This window comes from Lissotriton vulgaris, chromosome 1_1, assembly GCF_964263255.1.
Source record: "Lissotriton vulgaris chromosome 1_1, aLisVul1.2, whole genome shotgun sequence".
Classification (NCBI taxonomy): Eukaryota; Metazoa; Chordata; class Amphibia; order Caudata; family Salamandridae; genus Lissotriton; species Lissotriton vulgaris.
In genome coordinates, this window is record NC_141685.1 from 62,659,274 (window position 1) to 62,674,653 (window position 15,380).

At 42.0% G+C, this 15,380-nt stretch overlaps 1 pseudogene across 1 annotated transcript; it reads left to right on the forward strand.

The window, feature by feature from the left end:
* Positions 1-312: 312 nt before the first annotated feature.
* Positions 313-8,861, forward strand: LOC147737281 (uncharacterized; annotated as a pseudogene). Its single transcript, XR_015296014.1, has 2 exons — positions 313-361; positions 882-8,861. The product of XR_015296014.1 is annotated as an uncharacterized LOC147737281 (transcript).
* The last annotated feature ends 6,519 nt before the right edge of the window (positions 8,862-15,380 follow it).

Genomic DNA, 15,380 nt, shown 5'->3' on the forward strand with positions numbered 1-15,380 from the left:
ATTATTTAAAATCAATAGAGCTTGAAACAAAACATCCTTCCAATTCTTATATCGGTCATCAGTCAATTTACGTAATTGTTCTTTTAACAAACCATTCATTCTCTCAATCAGTCCTGAAGCTTGTGGATAATATGGAATGTGAAACACCCAATCAATGTTATTACTCACACAGAATTCCTGTACCAATCTTTGGATCTGACGGTGGTGAGAGTGGAAGATAGCCTTTTTCTCTTTCTTCTGTTTTGTGTTTTCCTTATCTAGACCCTTTTTCGTTTCCTTTACTGTTGTGCTATTTTTTTCTCTTTTTCAGGTGTTGCAGTGGCCTGATCCTGTCGAAGGAGCATGAGTTCTGGGCCACAAAGTAAGTCCTTATCATCCGCACAATTTGAAATGGTGAATTCCACTGAGCTAACTGGACACAGCGTCTGTCTATGGTGGCATTTAAAGCACTGAGTGCAACAAGGCCAATTCCTTTGTTCCTAGATCACTGGAAAAAGGAATAGATGAAGAGTCTAGGTGGGCAGGGTTAGTAAATAACATCTGATAATTCATTAAAAGTATTACAAATATCTCATTTGATGCCAGCCTTTGCCACAGAAATTGTAAATTGATAGTGTTGGCTGCTTCTGAGAATCGGTGTCACAATATATGTGCAACTTGAGTTTCTTTCTTAAATATTAATTACGTTTGCTCTCACATCCTTGAGTTCCAGTGATCCAAAGCTCCCGATCTACAGTGTTCCGAGCTGTTTCACCACTATCAGAAATGATACTCTACTGATTTCCTGGCTTGTTTTTGTCAATACATTCTTTGTGCAAAGTATAAGGTCACAAATATTTTTTCTTTGTGTTCATTTACAATCTCTGACTCCGTTTCTACAGGTGACTGAAGCATGAACAGAAAAAAGAAGGTCTAAATTTTGTGAAACATAACGAAAAGGATTATTTCAAGGAAAGTTAAAACATTCTCGCGCTCTAGAGAAGAAACACATTCTATGTGCCAGGAATGGTGAGGATGTTGGAGCGGAAGAAACTGGTGAATGTGAAAGTTGTCAAATCCCTAAAGGAAAATTACCATAAATGTTTACCAAGTGCCAGTAACTGAGATTGAGGAGAACATTGACCACAACTGATCCCCACACAGTGCACTTGAGAAAACTCAGTGATGTAAATTCTGTTTGATGGTTTATGAGAAATGCTTTGGAGACGCAAACCATCCCCAACAGATCAGTATCCGTAGACGTGATGTGAAAGAACCGTCAAGAAGACTAATATACTCGGTTTATAAGCGCAAGCTTTTGTCTCCATCTCCTGTGTTTCAGAGGAAAGAAAAGATTGTTTAAAAGAAAGTCATTGTAAATGCTCTTTCTCAGATGTTGATTCACCAAAGATGCTGGATTATCATTTCCAATATAGGAAGATTTTCCCCCACCAACTCTGTCTCTTGAGTTTGATCCGAGTGGTTTCAAAGGATCCTGTAACTCCAAAGTGGATCATGTACCTGTCTTAGCCACTGAGCAAAAAAGCATCTACTGGCACTGAAAGTATAAAAGGGGCCAGTGTTACGCTATTGATAGTTCTTAAACCACCCTGGCATGCCCTAATCATCTGTCGTTACTTGTATGAACAAACATAGCTACCAGGCAAACACTAAAGCCTAAAGACCTTATCAGTGCTTTTAAAACTCCTAAATCAAATGTGATAAAACAGAATCACTAAATGAGACTAATTAAACAAGAGAAAATTCACCCGGGCATAACTTGGAGAAAATTAATCCATGAGAGGCCTCTTAATCAATTCAAGGGGCTCCTCAGTGAAAGTTAATAGGACAAGTTAGATCAGTGCCTTTAAAGGTAGGAAAATGATCTCCAGGTAAAAACTATCATTAGTTAAATACATATGTTAAGAAGAGCATCTGAAATGTATTTTAGAAGTTAATGCTGAGTTGTAACTTAAACATGTACACAATTAGAAATCAGATTCAGTCTTAAAATGACGTGTATTCAGGAACAAACTCAACTTGGAGAAACAAACAACTCGAATAAGAACAATAACTGTGAGAACAGCTTTAGTTATCAATCCCACCTCACTAAACATGAGAAAACTAGCTCTGGACGAAAACCCTATCAGTGTCCTGAATGCCAGAAAGGCTTCAGTCTCAAATCCAACCTTACTGTACATGAAAGAACTCACACTGGACAAAAACCTTATCAGTGCTCTGAATGCTCGAAAAGCTTCAGTCAAAAATCCAGACTTACGGTACATGAAAGAACCCACACTGGACACAAACCATATCAGTGCCCTGAATGCTGTAAAAGCTTCTGTAGCAAATTCAATTTCACTATACATGAAAGAACTCACACTGGACAAAAACCTTATCAGTGCTCTGAATGCTCGAAAAGCTTCAGTCAGAAATCCAGCCTTACTGTACATGAAAGAACCCACACTGGACAAAAACCATATCAGTGCTCCACATGCCAAAAAAGCTTCCGTTTTCGTGGCAGTCTGATTCAACATCAGGTAACTCACACTGGACAAAAACCTTACCAGTGCTCTGAATGCTTGAAAAGCTTCAGTCAGAAATACAACCTTACTGTACATGAAAAGACCCACACTGGGTATAAACCGTATCAGTGCTCTGAATGCTGTAAAAGCTTCAGTCAGAAATCCAGCCTTACTGTACATGAAAGAACCCACACTGGACAAAAACCATATCAGTGCTCTGAATGCTGTAAAAGCTTCAGTCAGAAATCCAACCTTACTGCACATGAAAGAACCCACACTGGACAAAAACCATATCAGTGCTCCACGTGCCAAAAAAGCTTCAGTTTTATTGGCAGTCTGATTCAACATCAGGTAACTCACACTGGACAAAAACCTTATCAGTGCTCTGAAAGCTGGAAAAGCTTCAGTCAGAAAGGCAACCTTACTAAACATGAAAGGACAAACACTGGGCATAAACTGTATCAGTGTTCTGAATGCCAAAAAGGTTTCTATAAGAAATCCGGTTTGACTCTACATCAGAGAATACATACTGGGCTCAAACAGTATCAGTGCTCTGAATGCCAGAAAAGCTTCAGTCGTAAAATAACTCTCACTCAGCATGAGAGAACTCACACTGGGCAGAAACCGTATCAGTGCTCTGAAAGCTGGAAAAGCTTCAGTCAGAAATTCAGCCTTACTCGACATGAAAGAACCCACACTGGGTATAAACCGTATCAGTGCTCTGAATGCCAGAAAAGCTTCCAACTGAAAATGACTCTCACTAGACATGAAAGAACTCACACTGAACAGAAACCTTATCAGTGCTCCGAATGCCAGAAAAGTTTCAGTCAGAAATCCAGTTTAACTCAACATGAGAGAATCCACACTGGGCTCAAACCGTATCAGTGCTCTGAATGCTGGAAAAGCTTCACTCGGAAATCCGACCTCACTGTACATGAAAGGACCCACACTGGGCTCAAACCGTATCAGTGCTCTGAGTGCCAAAACAACTTCAGGGATAGATCCGGTTTAATTGTTCATGAAAGAACCCACACTGGACATAAAACTTATCAGTGCCCTGAATGCCAGAAAAGTTTCAGTCGGAAATCCAGTTTAACTCATCATGAGAGAATCCACACTGGGCTCAAACCGTATCAGTGCTCTGAATGCCATAAAAGCTTCAGTAAGAAAATAAATCTCTCTACACATGAGAGAACTCACACTGGACAAAAACCTTATCAGTGCTCTGAATGCCGGAAAAGCTTCAATCAGAAATCCAACCTTACTGTACATGAAAGGACCCACACTGGGCTCAAACCGTATCAGTGCTCTGAGTGCCAAAACAACTTCAAGTATAGATCCAGTTTAATTGCTCATGAAAGAACCCACACTGGACAAAAACTTATCAGTGCCCTGAATGCCTGAAAAGTTTCTGTGACAAATCCAGTTTAACTCAACATGAGAGAATCCATACTGGGCTCAAACCGTATCAGTGCTCTGAATGCTGGAAAGGCTTCCAACTGAAAAAGACTCTCACTAGACATGAAAGAACTCACACTGGGGAAAGACCTTATTAGCTCTCTGAATGCTGGAAAAGTTTCAGTCGGAAATCTAGTCTCACTCAATTTGGGAGAACTTACCTGTAAAAAAACCTTGTCATTGTTCTAAATGCCTGGGAAGCGTCTGCTGGAGATTCAATTTCAGTCCACAAGAGAGAAAGCACAACGAGAAAGGAAATTACCCGTGCTCTCAATGTTCAGTTGTAAATGTAACCTTTCTACATAAGAGAGACAATGTGGGAGAATAAAAGGTGCTCACTGTCAACCCTGAGGAGGAGCTTTCAGCATCGCAAAACATTTACATGAAGCAGCCACAAAGACTCCACTCCATTGATTGTCCAACAAACCGTCTACTGAGAAAAGCACACAGCGAGGGATGGAAATGCTTGAATTAACCTCATCCTTTTGTAACTATTCGTGGCCTCATTCCATTCAGCGTGTTTTGCTCCCTGAGTCTTTATAAGCCATGGCTCTGACCCACAAAGGCCATTGATCCTGAAATTTGAGGCCACGCTGCTAGATTCAGGAATGTTTGTAACCTCAAACTGTTTCCAGCCTTAATAAGCCTCACCAGGGGGCTGCAGTAGGAGTCCCTTTGTCGTAGGTCTATATGGGACCAACATCTGTTCTGTGCCATGTAGGGCTGATCATTGAGAAAAACTAAAGGTGATGGATGAACTGGTAGTTCATCTCGGCAACATCCCGCCACATCATTCTCTAGTCTTTGTGTAACTACAGACAAGGCCAGCCATATGCAAACCATTCTTGGCTCCACCCTAAATAATCCTAATGACTTCTGTTCCAATGGGACATGGCCTCGTATTACAAAGATATGCGAGACAGCAAGGACCCCCTGATACAGTTCAACTTCCTGGGTCAGGGCACTTGAAGAAAATGTGTTCCAAATTGGAGAACATATGTACCAACAAACAAAAGGTGTAAGCATGGGGGCAGCAATGGCCCCATCAATAACCAATATTTATATGGCTAGGTTTGAATTTCATCACATACACAACGAGATGGCACCATTCTATGAGTCTATTTCCCATTGGTACCGGTTTATTGACAATATATTTTTTATATGGACCAATGGGGAACAGACTCTACAGAATTTCTAGAATGGATTAATTTAGCAGATAGTAATCTCCGTTTCACTGCACAAGTTGATGCTACAAAAGTGGAATTCCTTGACATATATATCAAAAATGAATCCAAGAATCTGACGGTTGACTTATATACTAAGTCAACAGCAAGGAACACGCTACTCCATTTTAGTAGCTACCATCCGAGAAATCAGAGGATGGGATACCATTTTCGCAGTTTTTGAGAGTGCGGCGAAACTGCACAAACATTAAAGATTATGATATTCAGGCTGTAAAAATGAAAGAGAAATTTCTTGCTCGCGGATATCCGAATCGTTTAATACGTGAGGCATATAAGCGAGCAAGATACTTTGATCGCGATGCTCTTCTGAATTCAAATAAACAACAGAAAGAACAAAAGTTGGTCTGCATAACAAAGCACTCTCCTCTAAATGCCACAGTCAGACAGATCATCAACTCAAACTGGCATCTATTAAATATAGAACCGACACAACCAAAACTACCAAAACCCATGTTTGCGCATCGACGCAACAAAAATCTGAAAGATCTAGTGGTTAGATCACGTTTCAGTGGAACTACCAATATTGTCCCCTTTGTACAGAAATCACTAAATTGAGAAAATGCCATTAAGGGCACCTCCAGATGTGGCACATGCCAATCTTGCGATGGCATAATATCAGGTGAGACATTCACATTCAACAAAGTACAAATACAGGCTAAGGAACTATGGACATGCAATACAACCAATATTGTTTATTTGATATTGTGTCCATGTAACTTAGGTTACGTTGGAGAAACCGCAAGAACTATGAAACTCCGCCTAACGGAGCATAGATCTGCGATTAAAACAAAAAAATTGAAAGCACCACTGGCATCCCATTTTTCTGAGTTCCATCATTCTCCGTCTCAGATCCCTTGGCGCATCCTAGAAAAGATTCATATAGCCAACAACAACGGCGGAGATAAAATTAGGAAAAAAAGAGAGCTTTATTGGATCTTTACTCTTAATACATTTACCCATGGCTTAAATAATGACCTACCGTGGATAAATGCTATCTTATAACAAGAAAGATTGATGCCTCTGTCTTTATATCTCTTTAATTTGGGCAAATGATAGGATTAGTCAAATAATATATAGTCCCCCGTATAATAAGACCTTTCCATATATGACACCAGCAGTAGGCATACCCATCTTATTTACGGTACTCACTTATTCATTTTTCATTTTTTCTTTGATAAATAAACAGTAAACAAATCAAAAATAAACCTAAAATAAACATTAGAAAAGCTAAATACTCATGACTGGTCAATACCGGGCATCTAGCGATATGAAGTCTTGTCGCTTTAAGATGCACGAGAAAACCAGGTGAACCAATTAGCTGCCTTGATAAATAGACCAATAAGAAAGTGCCAAACAAATCCTTTGCCCGAATATCGGAACCGCTGGGACGCCGCTTAAGCCGGTCCGTCTCATATAACAGGAACACAGGTAAAACTTTTGCAGCCTTGCACCAAACGCGTAAAGCTTTCCTTAGTTTAAACAGGCTGGCCACGATATAACGTTAGCTACGTTCGTTTTTATCGTTTCAGCTGCCTTGATATTAGACCAATAAGAAAGCGCTAAACAAACTCTTTGCCCGAACATCAGATACCACCAGGACGCCGCCTTAGCCGGTCTGTTTCAGATAATACAAACACAGGTAAAACTTCTGCAGCTCTGCACCAAACGCGTAAAGCTTTTCTTAGTTGTAAATATGCTGGCCATGATATAACGTTTGCTGCATTCGCTTTGCCGTTTCAGACCACATATGCCGTATAAATGCTGGGATTAACCATTGGCATTTATCGCAGCAGGTCGTCCACCCCGAGAGACGATTTAGGTAAACAATAGAGTCACCTTTGAATAGTAAAACCGTAACATACCTCAAAGATTTAATATGACCGGTGAACAAAATCTTTTTTCTTTATAGATGTATGACCACATGTATTTTTAATTCGTATCGGATACATACCGAGTATGGCACCTAAAAACAGCAAAAACTAAGGATTTTCTGGTAAACGCGGTAAGGAAAGGATGTGGTTTGATTAAGGACATGTATATGCAAACAGTAAACAAGTAATCAATGTGCTTTATTACAACTTATGCTTCATATAAATAAAACGCATGCAGTATAAAACCAAACTTTACCTACTGCAATACTACCAGCGGCTCTATAGACTAAAACTGTAATATAAAAGCTAAAACAGTGGTATTTTTACAGAACATGTACTGTATTAAATAGAGTTTTCAGATGATCAGTTACTTTTGTAGTGGCAGGTATTCGTTTCTGTGCCTCTAGTAATGAAAGAAAATGTAAAACCAACCATATATGAGTGGACAAATATGAATAGGGTAATCAAATGTAGTAAGTTAAAGTTTATATTAGAAATTATAAATAAGTAATACCTGCCTTAATAAAATAAACTTATAACAATACTGTCTGTTGAATAATGAGGTTCACCTGATTCACTTACAGTGATCTAAATATTTTGGCCTGACTATAACAATCCTGTGCCGCTAATGAAGTAGCCTACTGGATGTTTAGCGAGTCTAGGTGACCACTATATCTACATACAGAGTTTAAAATCCAAGTCAATCTGAGCTTCCTTAAAAGTCGGGTAACCATATTCAATTAATTTGACAAATGATTACAACTATTTAGTCTCAGCATATAATCAGTGAATAATGTTCTCACATTGCAGATTTGGCCTTCATCGACACTCATATTAATCTAAACGGTATCTTGGCAATTATTCTGTCCTGACCCTTGATATCTATCCTGTTCTGTCCTTAAAATAGGTAAGCTTATCTGATGCCTTTAGACATGAATGATTAGTATAAAAGGTCCATACTAGAATCTTAATAAATGTGAAAGAGACTCTTTACACCCTGACAGTATGCTAAAAATGAACTTAGGTACAACAATTTATATTGCATGTAGTGCAACTGATATTAGGCTAATATCTTAACATAGTAATCAAGGAAAGCAATAATAGCTAATGATTTCTAGTGAACAGCCATTTTGCGAGCCAAATACCCAACCTTACTACACTTATATCTTTTTCTGTTGTCTTTCTTATTAACCTGGCTGTTTACCCTGGTTATGTAATTCTTTTTTCCCCTTTATCCTCTGTTTTATTCTGTCAGAGTTAGGTTGTCTATATATATATCACAACCAGTAAATGAGATGAACAGTATGCTATTATCCAAATGAAATAAGTTGCAACTGAAGAACTGTTGTCTATGTGTAAAAGAAAGATATGGTTACATTTCGTGAATTGTGTAGTCCATGGCAACTATGTATAGGATAGACACTATTATGTTTGGTAGCGGTATTATCAAATCGTGTTGATAACCAGTATCTAGCACATGTTATAAAAGCCAGAACACTAGCTATTTTGTACACAGAAATATAATATTGTAAAAATATCTTTTTTATAAATATCTTTTACAGCACGATGGTACAGTCCTGAGGAAGGCACTTAAGTAGTGTCGAAACGCGTAGACAGGAGACAGGAAACCATCCAACAGTTTATGAATTATTTGAATGATTGAAGTTATGCGTATGCTATAATGCTACAAAAAACTTTTATCTTTTGTGTATAATTATGTATCAATTTTATCAAATATCATGTTAGTGTAATAAGTATTAAATTTGTATCCTAATGTGTACAAACAGTAGTGGAATATCATTTCTCTACGTGGTATAAGCCACCTTTTATGTGTTAGCTGGTTCCAAAAATTTGCCTGGGTATTTTACTCACACATACTCGTATTACAAAGATCCACACGAGTGGCCTCTTTCCATCTTCTTTTTGTTTCAAATAGAACCTGCTATCCCTTTAACCATGCCTCAGGCCTGCCAGGTTCCATGCTTTGGCTCTTATCATCAACCTTGAACCATCTCCATAACTTGGAAGCTCCGAAGACTTCGCAGCTTGAAGTTTCCCACATTTTGATGGCCGTGGATTCAGGTTCAACTTGATAACCCAACTCTACTCTGTGGGAATTTTGCACTTCAAGCCACTTCTGTGCAGCTCGTCACCTTCTGATACTGATTCAGCCAAAAACCTTGCATCAAATTCCAGTGTTAATCATCACCAGAGACTAAACTTACCTTTGTCCCCTCGAGCATAGCTACCGAAGTCAGCTACAATTTTGTAGGTGACTTCCTGATTGATTCAGTGGATCTGCTCTTTTTTTTAAAATTCATTTTCCTTTTTGTTTGGTTTTGACTTCCACTGTTTTGCTTTACCTTCGAGCGTGCCTTAGGCCATACTGCTCAAGCCACGGTACCAAAAGCGAGCTAAGAACACTTTAGTAGAAGAGACATTTACCTTTGCTGACCAAAGTTTGGGAAAAGCAAAGCAGGCTGACTCCAGAAAGCACACTAAGGTTACTTTGTTAGGTGGCGTCTGCACCACCTGTAGATGCAAAAAGCAAAGATTATGAGGGAAGCTGTTGGTATCTATGCCCCCAGAATTTGAGACTGCCGCCCTCTCTCAAACAGTTGAAAGAGCTAATAATGCACCCGCCAGAGATTCATGTCTCAGCAACTAAGACTGCTTGCTCCTGCCATACAACACACACACTGTTACCTGAATCCCTTTACCTGCTACATAAACAAGTTGTGCTGTGCGTTGTGAACAGGCTTTCACCCCCCTTTGTATGTAAATGAGTTTCTGTGATCAGACACCCCAGGCTCCCATTTCTTCTAGTGCTGTGATAATGTGAGAACGGTAACAAGATCACAAACAAGGGCTGTATTGTGAAATAATCATCTTCCAAGTCACACAGTAGTTTGTAGTTCTTTACTAGTCTTTTAAATGTACATCCCCCTATCCCGTTCCAAGGTAGAGTATAGTTTGCGAAGTGCGACTCTCTTGTGGCCCGCTCCCCAGATTAAGTCCATAAGAACAGAAACTGAGTCCAATTTCCTGAAGAAGTGCCGAGGCAGGTAAACTAGAGGGGTCGAGAAGCAGTATAAATGTATTAACAGCATTTTTGCAACTGCCACTCTACCCATGGGTTGATAGTGGCAGGGAGCTCCAAAACTACAGGGATCTACTAACATTGGACATCACCTAAGTTGCCCTGTATAAGTTGTTGTTCGGTGTAGCAAATTCACCCCTAAATACCTCAAAATGTCAGGGTGCCACCCCAGTGCTAATTGAGGCAGCACTTCCTGTTCTAAGTTGTGAGTTGGCGCATGGGATATAAGCTGGATTTGGTCCAATTTAGCCTTAGTCTAGGAGCCCTACCAAAATCGTCTAGAACCTCCATCACCTGCGGTAGATGCGAATGCACGTTCATGAGGCACACAAATGCATCATCAGCATACAGGGAAATGACCACCCAATTTGGCCCACTCTGTATACAGATTGCTGAGTCCTGCGAACGAAACAGGCCAGTGAACAGGTCCATGACTAGGGCGAAAGTAATTGGCAGCGGGCATCTTTGCCACATCCTTCAAAAGAAACTGAGATCTCTGCGTGTCCGGATGTGGGCCAGTGGGTTGGTGTAGAGGAGATTTATTCAGTGCAGTATTTCTGCACCTAGTATCATGCACATCAGCACTTTCGTTAAGTAAAACTACCTCAGAGTGTTGAAGGCCTTCTTTATATCTAGTGCGAGTGCTGTTTATGGAGACAAATTCATGAAGATTCTTTCCCATCATCCGGAGAGGCGCCATAGGTTTAGACACGTTTTTCTCCCAGGTACGAAACCATTCTGGCCTTGGTGCCAATGTAGAGAGACAGGGGAAGAACCTGTTTGCAAGGACCTTCCTGCGAATCTTGTGGTCGGTGTACAGTGGCCAGTAGGAGCGTAGCTCCAGGGGGTCCCTGTTGGGCTTAGGCAGGACAAATATCATAGCCTCCCATAGGGATCCCAGCAATGTGCCCTCCTGCTGGGCTGGTTGGTACATTTGAAGTAGTTTTAGAGCGAGAGTTGCTCTGTAGGTGAAGTAAAAGTCCAACGGGAGCCTGTCCATCCCAGGAGTTTTGTTGCTCGTGATCTAGTCAATAATGAAGCCAATTTCCTCAGTGGTCAGAGTTTCATCTGGTGTATGTCCCTGAAGGGGGTTAAGTCTGGGGATCATCAGTCTATTCAAATACTCTGGTACTACAGGAAAGCCTGGTTTATATCTGCTTGTACATTCAATATCTCTCCCACCGGGGATCTACTGGCTATTCTGGAGGTCTTTGGGGTCAACAAGCGTAGAAGCCATGCTAGTGCTTGATAGTGTAGTGTTCCTAGTCTGACCACCGCCTCACTTTACTCCTTTTGGAGAGGGTTGATTCTGGTCTAGTTTCATGCAGCTATCCCAGATATATTTCCGTTGTTCATATTGTTTGTTCAAAGGAGAGGTTCTGTCTCGCAAGGTATGTTTTACACTGTGCTACATCTTGATGCACAGGCCTTATGTGAGACCCTTAAAGGTATTCCACTCTATCACTGTCATTGAGGCAGTCCCTTCATTCTCCTCAAAGATGGCGATATGTGTACCTTCAGTATCACAGAAGACTCTGTCCTGTAGGGCAGGGGCATACAGCCTCCTAGTAGGTACTGGTGCATGTCATCTGTCCCACTGAATCATCATTTTGAGGTGGTTGTGGTCCGACAATGTGTGGCCTAGACATTCAGGTCACAAGACCAAGGAAGCCACAGAGGGATTACATAGGAGCAAGCCGATTCTGGTGTGCAGTTAGTGTACTGATGAGAACAATTAGTATTCTTGTGTACAAGGAATCATCTGTCACCAGATGTTGCACATCTGGGTAAGCATAAGCCAGTCCACAATACATGGGTCATTCTGATTGCATTCCCGGTTTGTGGTGGGTGGAAGGATCTCTCTAGGGAGGTGTCATGGGCAGAATTAAAGTTCCCACCCCATATACTCAGCGTTGCCAGGGCTTGTATCAAGGGCTTGGATGAAGTACACCGGTCTCAAACTCAACACACACAAGATGGATGTCCTCATTTTTGGGAACAACATCTCACCATGGAATGACCCATGGTGCCCACGGATCTCGGCACCCCTCCCCCGTATCAACATACCATGCCCATAACCTCTGCATCATTCTGGATAGCAAGCTATCCATGAAGAAACAAGTCCATGCAGTCTCACCCACCTGCTGCCACACCCTTCGCATGCTCCACAAGAGCTTCAGGTGGCTCCCGGCAAATACCAGAAGGTCCATCATGCAAGCCCTCAACACTAGCAGACTGAACACTGGAAACCCATTCTGCGTAAGAATCACTGCATGCCTCCAGATGATTCTCCAGACAATACAGAACTCAGTGGTAAGACTCGTACTCAACCTCCCAGAATGACACACGTCACATCTCAAGAAACTACACTGGCTCCCAATTCAGAAGAGATGCCAGTGGAAGATGCTGACTCATGCCTCAAGACCTTGCGCAACGAAGGACCAGCATACCTCAACAAACGCCTGACCTTCCACCAACCGACCAGACAGCTTTGATCAGCTTCCCTCTCCCTCGCAGACACCCCACAGATCTGCTGAGCCAACAGCAGAGGACGCCATTGGAATCGCTGCAGCTCAACAGTTTCCCAACACAAGCTCCTCTCATCTCCTGTGGACGGCAGCCTTGACACCAACACCGACACTGGCAGTGTAGGGCGTTAGTTCTATTGAAGTTCAAGCCAACTCTGGGTCCTAGTGGTGTTTCTGGGGTCAGATCACCTTGTCCTCTGTCATCAGGGCAAGAGCAGGGTCCAATCACAGTTCTACTGGAATTTTCTTCAAGGCGAGGGCCAACTCTCCGTACACCAAGGCTCCCCCCGAAGGGTGGGTGATGGGGTGGGGCTGCTGCCAGATTCCAGTTCCACTATGACCCTGGCTTGTTTTGCGTGCTGCTTGTCCATTTGTAGGCTTGCAGTAGGAAGACCTACGCAGCCCTCTCTTCTAACAGGGATTTTGCCACTCCTGTCATGGGAGGGTACAGCTTGGGTCCTGGGATAGGGTCATCACTCAGCTGGTGATGACCCTATCCAACTCCCGGAAGAGGCGGCGCCTGTCTTGGGGAATTAGAATTATTTATACAAAAACGGCCTGTTAAATGAAAATTGAAATTTATTCTTGTTGAAAATTGTTTGTTACTACCGTTGGGAGTGCTGAACCATTGTATTTTGTTTGTAAATTTGGGCATTGCCTTTGGAAGTCTAGGCGTACATGGCTTCAGGTTTCTTGCACACCGTATACACGTCCATAAAAGTATAAGACCCTTAACACTGGAATGGGTGCAGTCAGCAAATACCCTATACCCGTGTGCTTTATGTTGCTAGACTTTGCACACATAAATCTGCTTGTGCTTGAGTCACAGAGATCACAAATTTCTCACTGGTAACAAAGTCTCTCGTATTCGTGAAGATATATGGTGTTGAAGCATTGTCCGGTCTGTATTCTTCCCACTCCCATATAGTTCCATTCGCTTGGGGATACCCATCTTTGTCCTGATGACATTCTTTATTCAGTTTAAACAGGAGTCGACCTACTGTAGGCTTCCTTGTAGCGAACAACAGGGTATACCAGGCTCGACAAGAACCATTGTGCGAAAAAGGGAGAGGTATGAAAGACGTTCCTCCCTTCCTCTGATGTGCAGGCATCATCCCACAAATCCAACAATTTGTGGCATTTGTAGCAACATGCGTATGATGGAGCATCTGAATGAAGGTATTATGAGATTTGACTGTCAATGCTTCAATTCTTGATATGGGAGTGTAAAGAAAAAGTGCTCCTTTGGCACTGGTGTAGTGACAACAAACAACTCTCGAGCAGGAGCTGTTTTCTCAACAGACCATGTGACTACTGCCATAATCATCAAAGCAGCAAGGAACCCTACAGCACAGAAAATCTTCTTCTCCATTGTCAAAGGAACGCAGAAAGTATCTTCCTGAAACTAAAAGTAGTCACCTGAACTCTTCCCCTGGGCAGCCGTTGATTTCTTCACCAGCGGGCTAAGACGGGTGTTGCTACTCTAATGCAGGGCTGACCCCCCACCTTACCACATCAGCTCTCCGTTTCACTAACCCGGGGGCCCACTCAGGCTACTTTCAAAATTACTGCACTTTCAAAAACTACTGCAAACTCTTTCTTGGCCTTAGATTATATTGTGTAGCTCCAGATGTTGTCTGGTCCGGGAAGAACTCCTCAGATTCGTCAGGTGTTATAGCTCGGCCTCTCTCCACAGTCAGAACCTCTCGGTGATCTGTAAGTACAGCTGGCTCCACCAACGCTGAATTCACTTTGCGACAATGAATCCCATGTATCCAATTCTTTCGGTTGGTGACTCGAACCGCTGTCCTCGTAGCAAGTAAGACTTGCTCAGGTCCACACCACCTCGGCTCCAGACTGCTCGACCTTCCAAAAGATTTCACCAGTACGAAATCACCTGGTCAAAGATTATGGCCTTCACCTGTAGATCAGTGTGTTGACATGGTTTTTGGCCCTAGTGGGCAGTAGTATAGACTTTAATCTTGCTCACATCTAGGATATGTATTCCTAGCGTATGTTGGCCCTTTTAAGCCCTTTTTCCAGACCTAGAAGAGGATAGCTGCTTAATATGATGATAGATCCCTTATTTTTTACTCTAATCTGTCTATTGCCTATTGGCTTTGACATTCTTGCTTATAGTAGATGGTTTATGTAGGTACTCTGACAGAGCTAAGGGGTATTTCATCCTTTTCAGGCCTACAGGCCTAGAACTAGAGGGACTCTATCTTGATGGAGCTGAGAGGCTTTTTAGAGTAAAGGTAAAGTTTATAGTTAAAACTGTTGTTCGCTTGGAGAGAACCGGCTCAGGCTGGCCCTTATCGAAGGAATGTATTTTTCTCCACTCCGAAGACACAACTTCAGGCTGGCCAGCTGGGAACGTGTCCTTGGTACGGGGAGGTACAAGAATTTGGTGGGCGGCAGGTTACTGGCCGTAACTTTCCATGAAAGGACAAGCTTCCATATTAGCGAGCTACAGGAGAGGAGGAGTGTTCATTCCAGCTTGTGTGCAGTTCAGCCTGGAGCTCAGTTCAGCTTGGAGCTCAGTTCAGCTTGGAGAGAGAGAACAGGATGTCTGCTGGAGCTGCAGAATAGAGTGCAGTTCTGGAATGGAGAAAGAAGGCAGACGATTGCTGAAGATGAGGAGAGAGAGAGAGCAGTGCAGAGAGCATCAAAGA